The sequence below is a fragment of the Narcine bancroftii genome, chromosome 1, assembly GCF_036971445.1.
Source record: "Narcine bancroftii isolate sNarBan1 chromosome 1, sNarBan1.hap1, whole genome shotgun sequence".
NCBI lineage: Eukaryota > Metazoa > Chordata > Chondrichthyes > Torpediniformes > Narcinidae > Narcine > Narcine bancroftii.
Genome location: NC_091469.1, coordinates 324,701,710 through 324,719,132, shown reverse-complemented (window position 1 = coordinate 324,719,132; position 17,423 = coordinate 324,701,710). Strand labels below are relative to the sequence as shown.

At 45.0% G+C, this 17,423-nt stretch overlaps 1 protein-coding gene across 2 annotated transcripts in view; it reads right to left on the bottom strand.

Moving 5' to 3' along the window:
• The window catches only part of LOC138747970 (dyslexia-associated protein KIAA0319-like), a 160,756-nt gene extending 148,609 nt beyond the window's left edge, over window positions 1-12,147 (bottom strand). The window contains exon 1 of one of the 2 annotated variants that reach the window (XM_069907641.1): window positions 11,795-12,147. The gene's annotated coding sequence lies outside the window, so the exon portion shown is untranslated. The remainder of the gene's footprint in view (window positions 1-11,794) is intronic. The other variant, XM_069907633.1, reaches the window with a different exon arrangement.
• Between the last annotated feature and the right edge of the window lie 5,276 nt (window positions 12,148-17,423).

The window sequence follows — 17,423 nt, the reverse complement described above, 5'->3', positions numbered from 1 at the left end:
ATAAAAAGAATTACTCAGGTGCCAACTGTGAGTTATTAAACAGAGGTCTGGTCTACTCCTTCATATGCATGTAAAATATTCCACAAGGGCCTTTTTTATACACTAGTATCAACAATTATACTTTTATCAATTGAAGCAGATAATATGCTCATAATAGGTAAACTACAATGGCATCAGAAAAGCAAGAATTTACTGGGCTTGGGGAAAGAGGATAGGTGGGGGTGAGCCAAGTTCTTCTTCAGAGCTGGTAGGGACTTGATAATCCAAGTGACTGCGTATAGCATTAAATACTTTGTGTTTTTTTTATTATCACCAACACAGTTTGAGGGACAAATATTACTTGGTTCATTATGGGTATGTCAATCTGACAAAAGGCAGTTCACCTGATATTTTGATTGTTGGTGGGGGATAAAAAAGCTTACAAAAAAAGTACAAATATTTAGTTTGAAAGATTTGAAATAACTACAGGAAAAGCATTGTTGTTGATAATCAACAGATATAAAATCTATAAAATTAAGGGAAAGATATTTTAAAAACTCTCAATATCCTTTATGTTATTTGCCAACTTCCTTTCATAAATCATCTTTTCTTTCCCAATGATTTTCTTTGTCTCTTTCTGTAAGTTTTTAAGTTTCCCAGACCTCTGTTTTCCCACTAATATTTGCTTCTTTGTCTGCCCTGCCCTCCCTTTTGCTTTTACTATATCCTTAACCTCTCTTGCTGGCCACATTTGTCCCACTTTTCCATTCACAATTCTCCATTTTCTTGGTATATATCTATCCTGTTTTTTCTTTCTTTCTTGTAAAAATATCATCCAATTCTGCTCTGTTGTTACTTTTCCAGTCAACTTGGGCCAGTTCCTCCCTCATCCCACTGTAACTTGCTTTGTTCCAATGAAATATTGACACACCTGATATCAGCTTTTCCTTTCCAAATTTGAAACTGAACACTAACATGTTATGATCGCTACTTCCCAAGGGTTCCACTACCTTTAGTTCCCTAATCCCCTCCGGTTCATTACCCATCACCCAATCCAAAACTGCTGATCCCCTGGTGGGCTTATTGACGTTACTACAAAAAGCCATCCTGTGGTCATCCTACAAACTCTCTCTCCCAACATGCAGTACCTTCTTGACTTTTCCAATCCCCTTTCATGTTAAAATCCCCCATAATTATTTTGACATTCTCCTTCTGACACGTGTTTTTCTATTTCCAGCTGTAGTTCGAAGTCCAGTTCCCGGCTGCTGTTTGGGGGCCTGTATATAACTGTCAATAGGGTCTTTCTACCCTTAGTATTTCTTAATTCAACCCGTAAGGATTCTACCATTTCTATCCCTATGTACCTTCTTCCTAGTGATTTAAAATCATTTCTTACTATCAGGGCCACGCCACTCCCTCTACCTATCGGCCTATCTTTCCTATACACTCTGTACTCATGGGCATTCAGCTCCCAATCACATCCATCATTAAGCCACATCTCAGTGATGGCCACAATGTCATATCTTTCAATCTGTAGCTGTACAAGGTGATCTACTTTATTCCTGATGCTCCATTCATTTAGGTACAGTACAAAACACCCAGTACAAAACACCCAGTACATAGATCCACCCAATACAGATTTCTCTGTATTTCCATTGTACAGCATATTATCTTGCCTTTTCACCTGAATGTCCTTTTTTTGCTGCATATTATTTTTGATTTTGTTCTATTTTCCTCTTTCTTGACTGTAACACCCTGGCTCCCTTCTACCCTAATCTCTGCATTCGCATTCCGATTCCCACCCCCTTGCCAAACTACTTTAAACCCACCCCAACACCTCAAGCAATCCTGCCTGCCAGGATATTTGTCCCCCTCCAGTTCAGGTGCAGCCCATCCTTTTATGCAGAGATCAGATCTTCCCCAGAAGAAATTCCAATGATCCAGAAATCTGAACCCCCTGCCCCCTGCACCAACTCTTCAGCCACACAGTCATCTGCCACAACTCAAGGGTAGCAGTCTCAGGTGCAAGACACAGGCAGAAATCCTGAGACTGCTACCCTTGAGGTCCTGTTTTTTAACTTCCTTCCTAACTCCCTATATTCCCTTTTCAGGACCTTACTCCTATCTATGTCATTGGTCCCCACATGGACTACAACATCTGGCTGCTCCCCTCCAGAACGGTGTGAACTCGATCAGAGACATCCCTGACCCTGGAACCTGTGAGGCATCATCCCATCCGGGAGCCCCAATCTCATTCACAGAATCCCCTATCCACTTGTTTAACCAATCACCATCACTCTCTTCTCCCGTTCCCAACCTCTGTGACCATTTGACTTGTCCCTGGTAGATTATCCCCATCAATAGTATTCAAAATGGTATACCTATTATTGACAGAACAACCACAGGGATATTCTGCACTGTCTGCATTTTCCCCTTCCCTCTCCTGACAATCCACACATCCCTCTCCAATCTATTGAACCCACCCCACTACTAATTAAAGCCCTGACAACAATCCAAGTTATGTGATTTGCCAGGATTGAGGTCTCATTATGGTTCAGGTGGACCCCGTCCCCTTCCTTCCCCAATACTGGTGCCAATGTCCCATGAATTGGAACCCACTTTTCCCACCACAATTCTTGAGCCGCTCATTGAACTCACTAATCTTCTGCACCCTGTGCCAATTTGCCATGTGACTCAGGTAGTAGTCCAGAGATTACCCTTTTTGGATCTGCTTTTTAATTTGGACCTGAGCTCCTCAAATTCCCTGAGCAGAACCTCTTTTCTGGTTCTACCTACATCCTCGGTACCAACTTGGGCCATAAAAACTGGATCTTTCCCCTCCCACTGCAAATTCTTCTTCAGGTCAGATAAGATGTCCCAAACTCAGGCACCAGGCAGGTAACACAGGCTTTGGGACATTTTGCCCTTTGACAGAGAACTCTGAATATTCCCCTTACTACACTATCCCCGATGACTACTACATTTCTCTTCTCTCTCCCCTCTTGAATGGCTTCCCAAACCATGGTAAGATTGCTCATCCTTCCTGCAGCCCCCCAGTCTTATCCACACAAGGATTAAGAACCCTCAGATGAGAGACGAGATCAAGGGCTGAGGCTCCTCCAGCAATGGCTCTTGGATCCCACTACCTGCCTCACTCTTGTCCCTGACCACAGGCTGAATTTGAGGCTGCTGTTCTCATGGCTGTGACCGCCTCCTGAAACACAGTGTCCAGGAACCTCTCCTCCTCCCCGACGTTTGAAGCTCAGATTCCAGGTCACAAATTTCAAGCCTGAATTCTCTGAGCAACCAACAGATGTAGTCCGCCTGCTCCCTCATCATGCAGCTAACACACAACATCTGATCCTGCATGGCTACTTTATTTAATTATCTATAACGTGGTGACTTTTAAACACTCACTACAAAAGCCTTGCCTGCTCTTCCTCGGCACCTTCCCTTGAGGCCACAGAAAGTCCCACACTTGCGCCCCCACCACCATTCAGGGTGAAGTGACACTTCACTTGTGAATTTGCAGAAATCATCTCCTGTATCCGGTGCTCCCATTGTGACCTTCTCTACATCAGAGAGACTGAGTGATGACTGGGACATCGCTTCACTGAGCACCTTCGCCCTGTCAACATCAGTGACAGGGATCTCCCACTGGCCAATGTGACAGACTTGTGTTATTATTATTTCTTAGTAAAGTTACTGTGGGGGTTTGGAAACAGGGGAAAGACACACAGAGCACCATTTTAAAGAGACGGTGTGGCCCCTATGTCCAAGCTGTAAACAGAGCCATAATAGACTTAATTGTTCCATTGAAAGTATGAAACAATGGATGTTTGCTAAAGCAGGGGGCCATCTGCCATAAGTCATACTTTTGGAGAAAATGAAAATGAAAGAACCGTGTATTGCTCAAGCCAGTCATGCGATTTAAAACACTTGAAGACAGCATTTTAAGTAACATCAGAGAATCAACTGGACAGAATTGGAGTGGCCTCAGAGAGGATGCCCACTTTGACTGCTTTTCTTGGTCAAGAAAGCAGTGCTGCTGTGACTATTGTAATTGTCACTGTTGACTAACCCATAAAAGAAATCAAGATCATTCTTGCAGTTGGAATAATAACTATTCTGATGGTTATTTCATTTCACCCTTGCCTGGATTTGGGAAAGCATCGCAGAAATCACAAGTTTTGTAACCTCTATGCAAGAGAGGGAAATTGTGAAATCATTCGTATGAAAAAACATTCCTCTGAAAGCAACTCAACAAGAATTTATGATTTTCGGTGCCTCAAAATACTTCATAATTACTTCTGAACATCAATTTAAATATTCAAAGTTTCAACATTAGATGTTTAAGACTGAACTTTCAATTTGAATCAGCTCTTCAGAAGAGTGCCCAAGCTGTAATGGTCTGGGATCTCCCACAAACACATTCATTTGCGTAGAGTTGAGGGTTAAGTTTAAAGTCAAGGAAGATTTTATATTATTAATAAAAGTTATTGTTTTGAAGATACCATTGTCTTGGTAAATTTCTACTGCTGCTGGTCTATGAGGTAACACCAACCATTTCACTTCTGCACTCCACTCCCACACTGACATGCCTATCCATGGCCTTATGCATGGACAAACCAAAGCCACCTGTAAATTGGAGCAATATCTAATGTTCCGTCTGGGCACTCTCCAACTGGATGGCATTAATATCAACTTCTCTGGTTTCTGCCAGATCACACTCCATTCTCCCTCTGTCCTCTTTCCTCCAGTTCTCCAACCCTTCCCTCTCCATTCACAGAGCCACACCCGCTTCTCCATTTACTGGTGGGCCCTCTTTCTCTTATCCATCTATTACCTCCCCCCTGAGGGACTGTGCTCCTCCCTCCCACCATTCCATTCAGACACCAACTTCAGAAAGACAGATTAGAGGACAAGGTGGAAACAATGTCTAAAAGGGCAGTATACAACAACAGAGAAATCACTGGAATGTTACCATGCTGTGCTGTTGGACAGATATGGTGAATATGTAAAGACAAGTGGACAGGTGAGAATGCATTAAGCTAGAGATTTTTCTTTCTGCTGGGAGTATGGATATTGAGAGGGTGCCAAATATTACACACACGTTTTAGAAGCTGTGGGGCTGCAAGGAACTGCTGCTTGTACCTTCAACAATGATCTAATTAACACAAAAAAAATGAAGCAGTTTCTCAATGCTGAGGAAATAGAAGAACAAATTAAATATAAAATCAGTGCAATGAATCACAATCAGAACTTGGGAATTCAATTATAGAACCATAATATTACAGCACAGAAACAGGCCCCTTCGGCCCTTCTAGTCTATGCCAAACCTTTTTGGCCTCGTCCCACTGACCTGCATGCAGTCCATAGGCCTCCAAACCTTTCCCATCCACGTTCCCATCCAAATTCTTCTTGCACATTAAAATTGAGCCCACATTCACCAGCTCAACTGCAGGGGTGCAGTGCTTCCAGAGCGCCGCTCCGGCACCTCATCGCTTTGGGTTCCCCCACCCCCCACTAAGCACTATTCTGTTTATACAAGGTCCTTTGTTCTTTCACTACCAGTTGTCCTCCTTTCTCGTCCTACCATTCATTCTCAATTATACAACGCCGAGTACAACACAGCAGCCACCGAGGCCAGGTCTCGTAAAACCTCCTTGTTGCCATTTTGGGTGAGCTCTGACACCTACAGAATTAGCACCAACTCATCCCACACTCCCACCACTCTCTGTGTGAAGAGGTTCCCCCTAAACTTTTCCCCTTTCACTCTTAACCCATGTCCTCTGGTTTGTATCTCACCTACCCTCAGTGGAAAAAGCCTACCCACATTTATTCTGTCGGTCTCCTTCATAATTTTAAATACCTCTATCAAATCTTTCCTCATTCTTCTATGCTCCAGGGAATAAAGTCCTAACCTGCTTAACCTTTCCCTGTAACTCAGTTTCTGACATCCAGGCAACATCCTAGTAAACTCTTTCTATCTTATTGATAGCTTTCCTGTAGTCAGGTGACCAAAACTGCACACAATACTCCAAATTTGGCCTCACCAATGTCTTATACAACTTTAACATCTCACAAAAATAATAAAATGAAATATTAAGGTGAGGCCAGGGAGTGACAAAGTTTGCACCAAATTCTACCAAGTAGCATAATGTAGTTACTTATAAAGTTATAGCACAAATCTTTTGCATATATGGAAACCAAATTTTCAAAAAATTATCATTTTTTTAAGATTATATGTAATATTTTTCCATTTGACATTTCACCATGCCATCTATCTAATACCAAATCCATATCCAATTTCCATGAAACAACTATACATTTTCTGGCAACAATTTTATCTTTCTTAAAACAATAAAATGGCATGTACAAAAGGAGGAACAGAATTAAAACCATTTGGTCCATCAAGTCTGCTCTGCTATTTGAATCATGGTGGATATTTTTCCTCTCAACCTCATTCTCCTGACTTCTCCCACATTCTCCCTGACTGATCAAGAACCTATCAACCTCTGCTTTATATATATATATATATATATATATATATATATATATACCCAAAGACTTGGCCTCCACAGCCATTCGTGGCAACAAATTCCACAGACTCACCTCTGCTCTGGTGAAGAAATTTCTCCACATATCTGTTCTAAAGAGGTATCCTTGATTCTGAGACTGCACCCGCTGGTCTGAGACTCTCCCACGACCGGAGACATCTTCACATCCACTCTACCCAGCCCTTTCAACATTTGGTTGTTTCAATTATATTTCTCATACCCCTCCTCATCGCTCTAAACACACTGCCACTCATCTCCAGCAATCTGGACTCAGTCCTGACCTTGGGTGTCTATGTCGAGCATGTACTTCGTCCCTAACAGTGCACGTTTCCCCCAAGTATTCCTGTTTCCTCCCGCTTCACTTAAGTAGACTAACTGACCAGGGTAAATTGTCCCCAAGTACATGTGGATGACAGGAGAAGTGGGAATCTGGGTACATGAGAGTGGATGGGTTGCTGGTGGGGAAAAAATGGAGGGGATATTATTGAAGGCAATATGCTGAAAGCTGGCATAGAATGAGGCCAGTCTGCCCATTGTCTTTATGTTGGACATATGGCAATACATTTTCAAATTAAGAGGAATAGTGCACAAAATTTGGGTAAAATTATACAGTAAAACCCCCAGTATCTGGTACCTGTGGGAATTGGTAGATGCCGAATAAGTGAATTTGCCATTTGCTTGAGATTATGTGTTGAGTAGATTGGTGAACTGACCACTGGGGGCACCGGTTTCACACTTTTTACCTATTCATTTTCCACAATTTTGTTTGTCGGGTGCTTGAATCCTAGATAACGGGGATTTTACTGCATTTGGGAAGGGCCAGCCTGTCACAATTGTTAAAATTATGAGATGTGATCTATGTGACCCCGTTTGAACTGATCTCTCATTTTAACGCCACTCACTCTACTGTGTTTTATTCTGCAGTACTTACTGTATGAATTGACTTATTGGATAGTGCGCAAAACCTTCTTATTGCACTTCAATATGCATGACAACAAATGTAAACTTGAACCTTAATCTAGGAGTTTATCACTTTTTTGGGGGGGGGGGCTTGCTTTCATTCATTTCCTGTTAATTTGAGCACCTGTGTGCCTGATTTAATACTAATTTATTCATAGTGCCAGGAATGCCATTCTCCTCTGCTGTAAATAGCAATACTATAAGTGAAAATGGTGTAATAATTACTCAAATCTATCCATTCTAATTTACAGCATCATTAATACAGAGCCCACTTTGCTCCTGACCACTACACCATTGCGGTGCACACTGCAAATTTCTTTTCATTGTCCATTTTGCTGATCTTTTATTCTTTATAAATTGATGTGACTTGTGCAAGTTTTTGCCTTTTGCCGTGAGTTTTCCTTCGACTTTGGTCTTGCAAAACCTGTTATTTTGACAATTAGACCTCCTCCTCCTTGGCAGCATAATCAGACCAGATTCCTTTTGAACATATCTGACTGTTCACCTCTTCAAAGCTTTACCTATACACTGTCCCATCACATGGAAATCTCCATTACCCAAACATGGACTCTTGCAGCCAATTTGTATCCATCCCTTTCAAAGTCTGCATTGACTTTGATTACATTTAGTATATTATGAGGTAAACACTCAGACCATTCAGCTGTTTGCAGTTTTCCTCAAAACTAAAATTTCTTCAAAATGTATCACCGAAGCTTTTGGGTCCATCCACGAGTCTAGATTTGGCTTAAACCCATCCAACAGTCCAGCTCTCCCTCTGCATTGAACTAAAATCTCAGCTTGGTCACATCTCTGGAATGGGAGTTATCCCTTATTACCCAAAAGCGATTGCTATCTCCGGCTCCTAGCTGACTCTCTGCCTGTGAAGAATTCCAGTTGCTTTGGGAGACTCACACAAGTGCAGGACTTTCTGTTTCAACTTCCAGGAAATAAGAATTTTGATCAGATTCAATAATTGATTAGCAGGGGGGGGGGGGAAAAAGGAGAATCCGCACGTTTTATTGTATGAAGCAGAGATACTTGAAAAATGTTTCTCTACTCCTGAAATCAGCGTGGATGACTCAGAACCACCCTTGGTCCACAACGTGATCCAATACTCACTGAAGGGTTTGAACTGTATGCGTTATACAGAGGCAAAAAGTAGACCAGTTTATTACTAATTAAATATGGGGCATGCCCTTGATGTTGTGGAAACCCATATATTCCTTTAAAAAAAAACCGAAACCCTCCCTACCCCATAACTCTCTATTCTTCTTCCATCCATGGTTCTTAAAGAGTCTCTTAAATGCCCCTAATATTTCAGCCTCTGCCACCATCCCTGGCATGGCATTCCGGGCACCCACAACTCTCTGTTTAAAATACATACCCCTGATGACTCCCCTAAACTTCTCTCCCTTCACTTTGTACGGATGTCCTCAGGGGTTTGCTGATCCTGCTCTGGGAAAACAGGCGCTGGCTGTCCACCGTATCTATTACGCCTCTCATAATTTTGTAGACCTCTATCAAATTTCAGGTAAATAGCTTTGTCATATTTAATATTTTGTTTTTCATATTTAATATTGGTCTCCAATGTTTTATTAATCAAATCAGCTTTGCAATTAAGAGTGTATAAAATAAACAAGTCAGATACATGAACCACTGGACATGCTTTAGAGACTACGTTTATCTCACCCTACAAATTATCACAGGCCGGAATCTAAACTTTCATGGCGATCCAAAATATTTAAATCAGGTGATCGGACCAATTATCCTTTTAGTCATTAGTAGAAACCAATTGTACAAATGCTTTGAGATAATCACAAGAACATGAAAAAAATCTAAATTAATGCAAGTTCTTCAGTGGCCAGACGTTGCCGGTGCAGAGCAGTATTTATGAATGATTCATTTTGCACATGCAACACATATGCAGTGATGGGACACCTAATGGACAGTAAAGCAAGGCTGTAGCTGACGGCACAGCTTGCCTCAAAGTAGGAGGCAGGTAGAGAGAAAGATGAAGAGAGCAAGTGCTCCCATCTTACTCACCTTTACCATCCAGAGTCCCTTCCCAATGAAGGGAAAATGCTTGTTGTACAGTTTACCCATATTAGTGATGCAAGGACATCGAAAGAAAAAAATAGCACTTTGAAAGGACAGATTGGCAAATGGGCACTGGGTGGGGAGGGGAATTGGGGGACACAGAGGGAGGGAGGATTGGGGGTGGGGGTGAGGAGAACAGAATGCAGTCAACAACCAAGAATTGCAATAGTGCAAAAAGAGGTCCTGAGGTGCTGCCTGGCACGACCCCTCCAGCTTCTCTTTGCACCAAGTAAGGTCCCATTCCTTGACAAACAATTAATTCCAGTTTTGCTCATGGAAGCCATGGGACATTGTTGGCAAGTGCCCCACCACATACTGTGCTCGGTAACAACAGCTGGCTAGTCCCACTGAGAGCATTGGAAATTGTTTCAGTTGGCTGTGACTTGGGCCAAGATCATGGCAAGAGCCCAATAAACACAAAGCAATGGTATCAGACCCAGTGGGGGAAAAGAAAGGGAGGGAGGGGGAGGAAGAAAGGGAGGGGGGAGGAAGAAAGGGAGGGGGGAGGAAGAAAGGGAGGGGGGAGGAAGAAAGGGAGGGGGGAGGAAGAAAGGGAGGGGGGAGGAAGAAAGGGAGGGGGGAGGAAGAAAGGGAGGGGGGAGGAAGAAAGGGAGGGGGGAGGAAGAAAGGGAGGGGGGAGGAAGAAAGGGAGGGGGGAGGAAGAAAGGGAGGGGGGAGGAAGAAAGGGAGGGGGGAGGAAGAAAGGGAGGGGGGAGGAAGAAAGGGAGGGGGGAGGAAGAAAGGGAGGGGGGAGGAAGAAAGGGAGGGGGGAGGAAGAAAGGGAGGGGGGAGGAAGAAAGGGAGGGGGGAGGAAGAAAGGGAGGGGGGAGGAAGAAAGGGAGGGGGGAGGAAGAAAGGGAGGGGGGAGGAAGAAAGGGAGGGGGGAGGAAGAAAGGGAGGGGGGAGGAAGAAAGGGAGGGGGGAGGAAGAAAGGGAGGGGGGAGGAAGAAAGGGAGGGGGGAGGAAGAAAGGGAGGGGGGAGGAAGAAAGGGAGGGGGGAGGAAGAAAGGGAGGGGGGAGGAAGAAAGGGAGGGGGGAGGAAGAAAGGGAGGGGGGAGGAAGAAAGGGAGGGGGGAGGAAGAAAGGGAGGGGGGAGGAAGAAAGGGAGGGGGGAGGAAGAAAGGGAGGGGGGAGGAAGAAAGGGAGGGGGGAGGAAGAAAGGGAGGGGGGAGGAAGAAAGGGAGGGGGGAGGAAGAAAGGGAGGGGGGAGGAAGAAAGGGAGGGGGGAGGAAGAAAGGGAGGGGGGAGGAAGAAAGGGAGGGGGGAGGAAGAAAGGGAGGGGGGAGGAAGAAAGGGAGGGGGGAGGAAGAAAGGGAGGGGGGAGGAAGAAAGGGAGGGGGGAGGAAGAAAGGGAGGGGGGAGGAAGAAAGGGAGGGGGGAGGAAGAAAGGGAGGGGGGAGGAAGAAAGGGAGGGGGGAGGAAGAAAGGGAGGGGGGAGGAAGAAAGGGAGGGGGGAGGAAGAAAGGGAGGGGGGAGGAAGAAAGGGAGGGGGGAGGAAGAAAGGGAGGGGGGAGGAAGAAAGGGAGGGGGGAGGAAGAAAGGGAGGGGGGAGGAAGAAAGGGAGGGGGGAGGAAGAAAGGGAGGGGGGAGGAAGAAAGGGAGGGGGAGGAAGAAAGGGAGGGGGAGGAAGAAAGGGAGGGGGAGGAAGAAAGGGAGGGGGGAGGAAGAAAGGGAGGGGGGAGGAAGAAAGGGAGGGGGGAGGAAGAAAGGGAGGGGGGAGGAAGAAAGGGAGGGGGAGGAAGAAAGGGAGGGGGAGGAAGAAAGGGAGGGGGAGGAAGAAAGGGAGGGGGAGGAAGAAAGGGAGGGGGAGGAAGAAAGGGAGGGGGGAGGAAGAAAGGGAGGGGGAGGAAGAAAGGGAGGGGGAGGAAGAAAGGGAGGGGGAGGAAGAAAGGGAGGGGGGAGGAAGAAAGGGAGGGGGGGAGGAAGAAAGGGAGGGGGGAGGAAGAAAGGGAGGGGGGAGGAAGAAAGGGAGGGGGGAGGAAGAAAGGGAGGGGGAGGAAGAAGGGAGGGGGGAGGAAGAAAGGGAGGGGGGAGGAAGAAAGGGAGGGGGGAGGAAGAAAGGGAGGGGGGAGGAAGAAAGGGAGGGGGGAGGAAGAAAGGGTGGGGGGAGGAAGAAAGGGAGGGGGGAGGAAGAAAGGGAGGGGGGAGGAAGAAAGGGAGGGGGGAGGAAGAAAGGGAGGGGGGGAGGGAAAACGCACCTCACCTGCCTGCCACCGTGCTCTGACCGCTCGCATCCTCAAGGACAACCTGGGATCGTCGAGCGCATCAGAACGAGCTGCACCCGCGACTCTTCCTGGGCACCGAGCTCGGTCGGAGATTGGATTTTATTTCCCCAAAGCCCAAGGGACTGGTTCCGCCCCGTAGCGCATCAACGGGCGGGGGGAGAACGGATGAAGGTGAAGGATGCTGGCGGGCAAGCAGCCTGTAACCTACTGTTGGCTGGTCACCGCCACGGTCCGGGAAGGTGTTGGGACGCCCACATCGCCCCGACCACGGTCGAGCTCTGCCCGCCTGCGGGGAGGAGCAGGGAGCGGCAGCAATCGCCCGTCCTCTCTCGGCACCAGCTGTGATGTGGTCCCGTGATCTCACTGCACGTTCTCCTCACCCCATCCCAAACGCAAGAAATGCCCCCAAAACCGCCCCCCGCCCTGTTCAATTGTCAGCGCGACTAATATTTTACAAAGGAAACTCAGTCTGATGATAAGTTATGGAGACAGGATGTCCACTGCTCCGTGTCTACGGCTGACAATGCACCAGAGATCCGCCTGCAGAATAAAGCCTGGGCGCTTTTAACACTCCAATCGCTTTCCAGCGGTTTGACAGGAATGATTTCCGATTTATTGTACTGCAAAATAAAACCGTATACATGGAAACAAAGAACTGTAAACAGATAATAAACTGACTGTGCAATACAGTGAATTTTTTTTTAAATCAATAAAGTGCTCAAGCAGTGGTGGATTAACCATTAGGCTGAATCCTGGGCGTCCAGAAGGTAAGGAGATCCGCTGCGACATCAATGGAACCACTTGTCAATGTGGGCTCACGTTTGTCCTAGCTCCACCTGTCAATCAAGGCTCGCGGAAGTACCCCGTTCACCTGTCAATCAGCAGCGAGATTTCGCCCCCCTCCCCACCCATGTAACAAATTCGGGATCCGCCGTCCCCAATCATTGCTCGCGTTGATACGCGGGTACATGTCTGAGGTCTGCCTCCTGTAGCAGAGCTCGGCTCATGCAGCGTCGCTCAGGGGTGGTCTACTTTTCTAAAAAAAAGACTCTCCTGCGTTAATTTGTATCAGACTTTTTTTTTAAAGAACTGATTTGATTTAGCCGTGGTTGAATATCAGTGAGTGTGCCTTCTCTGAAGGACACCCGCTCTTGCAAGAACGTTGAATAAAAGATTATATCGTTTCACTAATTGACCAGGACCAGTCAAGTCAGGTGCAAATTGGAGGGACAACACCTAATATTTCACCTCCTGGGCCCTCTTCATTAACATCGACTTCACCAGTCCACCCCCCCCCCCCCCCCCCAACACGGCGTCACTCAGTTGACTGTCACCCAGTGTGGTAACTCATGGTGGCAATGGTGACCTTGTAGTGTGTGCAGATGAAACCACGCCATTCAATTTGGTGTCACACCCCCTGATGGTGTCACCTGGTGCGGTCCGCACTCCCCGCACTTGTGACGCCAGTGCCTCCCCCCAGTCTCTCTCTTTCACTATCTCTCTGTCTCATTTATTCCAGCTTCCCACTGTCTCCATTCAGTCAGCAGCTCCCTTCCCCATCACTTCTCTGCTTTTCTTTCTCTTCCACCTGTGACCTCTTCCCCATTAGCATGCACTCCTGCCCCTAACCTTCTTATTCTGGAGCCTGTCTGCTTTTTCCTCATACGTTGATGAAGGGCTCAGACCTGATGCATCGGTACCCCATTGCTTCCTCTAATAGATGCTGTGCGTCTTCCATATACATATACACAGCACGGTAACAGGCCCTTTCAGCTAACAAGTCCATCTGCCCAATTACACCCAATTAACTTATATCCCCGGTACGTTTTGAACAGTGAAATGAAACCGGAGATCTCGAGGAAATCTCATGCAGGCACAGGGAGAACGTACAAATTCCTTACAGACAGCACGGGATTCAAACCCTGGCCCCAATCACTAACCACTATGCCATCTGTGCTGCCCGAAACAAAGTGAAAATAAAGCTGATGACATTTTAAAGGTTCTAAAGCATCTAGACACAAATGTGATTATCTCACGTGCAAATACATAATGTCGCAATGACTTAAAGAGTAAACCCATATCTTCGTTCTATTGCAAATTTCCCTCTCTCCGAAACAGTTCCATTAGATTGCCATAACACTGTCAGATTTCTATGTTCTATGTATGACAGAGTATTTAGAGGTGGCTTGGGAGGAATTGCTAGAACAGCCTGCATACAAATATTTTAAAACAGAATATTTGCAAGACTTTTGCAAAATGCTTTTTGCAGAGGAGCAACATTCACCAGCTTGCCTGGGAACATGTGATCTTTGCAGGCAGGCCAGAACAGTTTTGTATTCAGAGAGAGGGTGTGAAATCGAGAGAGAAGGAGTCACAGAACTCAGTTCCAGAGGGACAAGCTGGCAATCTTTGGAAGGCTGCCTGGTTGAAGAAGGCTGGCAGTCTGACAGGTGACCTGAAAGAAAGAGGATCATCTGGAGAACCCTGACGGGGCAAGATTTGTCAGAAAGACTGATTGAGAAAGAATTAGTTGTGGATGTCCTAGAAAAGAAATCTCTCACCCAACAGTATCAGATAGATGTTTTCGCTGTAAGAAGGAAACAGGAACAATATTACATGCAATTTGGGCATGTGAGAAAGTGGAAAAGTTTTGGGAAGTTCTAAATCAGGTTTTAAATAAAATCACAAAAAGCAACATACCAAAAAATCCAGAGATCTCTCTTCTAAGTAATATAAGAAGTAAAGAACTAGGCCTCAAATTGGATGAAGCACAAAAAAGATTTATTATGATAGCCTTAGCAAATTGGATGAAGCACAAAAAAGATTTATTATGATAGCCTTAGCAAAAAAATGTATAATGTCAACCTGGAAATCAGAAAAGAGCCTGAGAGTACAGCAATGGTACATAGAAATGAATAAATGTATTCCATTGGAAAAAATAACATATAATTTAAAAAAATAAAGTCACAGTATTCAAACAAATTTGGGAACCGTACATGTAACACAACAGGGAGGGCTTACTGCTGACCTCCACCCCCTAAAATGATAGAATGAGAAGATGAAATGAATTGACCCAGTGTGTAAAAGTAGATGACACAATTTTCTTGTTTATTTTCACTGTGTGATGACATTGTTTAATGGGTTTATTGTGTGGTATATGTTGAACGTTTAGTGGGTAGGGGGGGTGGGAAGGAGGAGGGAGGGAAGGGAGGGGGGAAAAGGGGAGAAAATGACACTTTCTCTGAAATGCATATATTTTAATGCAAGAAGCATAGTGAACAAGATAGATGAGCTTAGAGCATAGACAGATACTTGGGGTCATGATATTGTGGCAATTAGTGAGACCTGGCTACAGGAGGGGAAGGACTGGCAACTTAATATTCCAGGATACATTTGTTTTAGATGTGATAGATCAGGGGGTAAAAAAGGGGGAGGAGTTGCTCTGCTTGTTAAGGAGGACATTACTGCCGTGAGGTGGCAGGATGGTCTGGAGGGATCGTCCAGTGAGGCTGTTTGGGTGGAATTGAGGGGTGAAGGAGGCATGAGGGTGCTTATAGGGGTGTATTACAGACCACCAAATGGGCCAAGAAAATTAGAGGAACAAATTTGTCGGGAGATAACATATATGTGTGAGAATCATAAGGTAGTGATCATGGGAGATTTTAACTTCCCTCACATTGATTGGGATACCCATACAGTTAGAGGGCTGGATGGGCTAGAGTTCGCTAAATGTGTTCAAGATTGTTTTCTAAATCAATTAGTAGAAGAACCGACTCGGGATGGTGTAATACTAGATCTCCTGTTAGGGAACGAGCTAGGTCAGGAATCGGACATTATTGTTGGAGAACAAATTGGGTCGAGTGATCATAACTCTGTTAGTTTTAGGGTAGTTTTAGGGAAGAGCAAGGAGGGGCCTAAAGTTGAGGTTCTGGATTGGAGAAGAGCAAATTTCAAAGGAATAAGATGGGATTTGGGGAGTATTGAGTGGGACAGGATATTTTCAGGTAAGGATGTAAATGAAAAATGGTGGATATTCAAAAAAGAAATTTTGAGGGTACAGAGTAGATATGTCCCAGTGAGGATCAAAGGAAAGGCTGGAAGTCATAGGGAGGCTTGGTTTTCGAGGAATATTGGAAATTTGGTTAGGAGAAAAAGGGAGGTGTACAAGAGGTATAAAGAGCAAGGAGCTGAGAATTTGAAGGAGGACTACAAAGAGAGTAGAAGGAATCTTAAGAAATAAATTAGAAAGGCCAAAAAAAGGCACGAAGAGGCTTTGGCAGACAGAGTAAAAATAAATCCAAAGGGTTTCTATAGGTACATTAAAAGTAAAAGATTAGTGAGGGATAAAATTGGACCCCTTGTAGATAGCGAGGGTAGGCTGAGTGAGAAGTCAGAAGAAATGGGGGAAATTTTGAATGATTTCTTTGCCTTGGTATTCACTAGGGAAAAAAAATATTGAACCAGTTGAAGTAAAGAAAAATAGGGGGGAGGTCATGAAGCATATAAGGATAACCGAGGAGGTAGTGATGGCTGTGTTGAAAAAGATAAAGGTGGATAAATCTCCGGGACTGGACAAAATATTCCCAAAGACACTCAGAGAGGCTTGTGGACAGATAATGGGGCCATTAACAGAGATATTTAGGATGTCACTGGCCACGGGGGTAGTGCCAAAGGATTGGAGGGTGGCGCATGTGGTTCCGCTGTTTAAGAAAGTGTCCAAATGTTAACCTGGGAATTATAGGCCCATGAGTCTGACATCTGTGGTGGGCAAGTTGATGGAAAGTGTTCTGAGGGATGGTATTTACAAATATTTGGAGGTACAGGGATTGCTAGGGAGTAATCAGCATGGTTTTGTCAGGGGTAGATCATGCTTGACAAACCTGATTGAGTTTTTCAAGGGGGTTACAAAAAAGGTTGATGAAGGGAAAGCTGTGGATCTTATCTATTTAGACTTTAGTAAAGCTTTTGACAAAGTTCCCCACAGGAGGTTAGGAAAAAAGGTGGAAGCATTAGGCATAAATAAGGAGGTAGTGAAATGGATTCAGCAATGGTTGGATGGGAGGTGTCAGAGAGTAGTGGTAGAAAATTGTTTGTCCAATTGGAGGCCAGTGACTAGTGGAGTTCCTCAGGGATCGGTCCTGGGTCCACTATTCTTTGTTATATATATTAACGATCGGAAGTAGGGGTGGAGAATTGAATAAGCAAGTTTGCGGATGATACAAAGATTGGTGGTGTTGTGGACAGTGAGAAAGATTACCGTAGGTTAAAAGGTGATTTAGGAAGGCTGGAGGTGTGGGCTGAGAAATGGCTGATGGAATTTAAATACAGATAAGTGTGAGGTGTTACATTTTGGAAAGGCAAATCTAAATAGGTCATATGCATTAAATGGTAGGCTATTGAGATGTGCAGAGCAACAAAGGGATTTAGGAGTGATGGTAAATAGTACCCTCAAGGCTGATACTCAGGTAGATGGTGTGGTGAAGAAGGCATTTGGAATGTTGGCCTTCATAAATCGGAGTATTGAATTCAAGAGTAGGGAGGTTATGATGAAATTGTACAAGGCATTGGTGAGGCCAAATTTGGAGTACTGTGTACAGTTTTG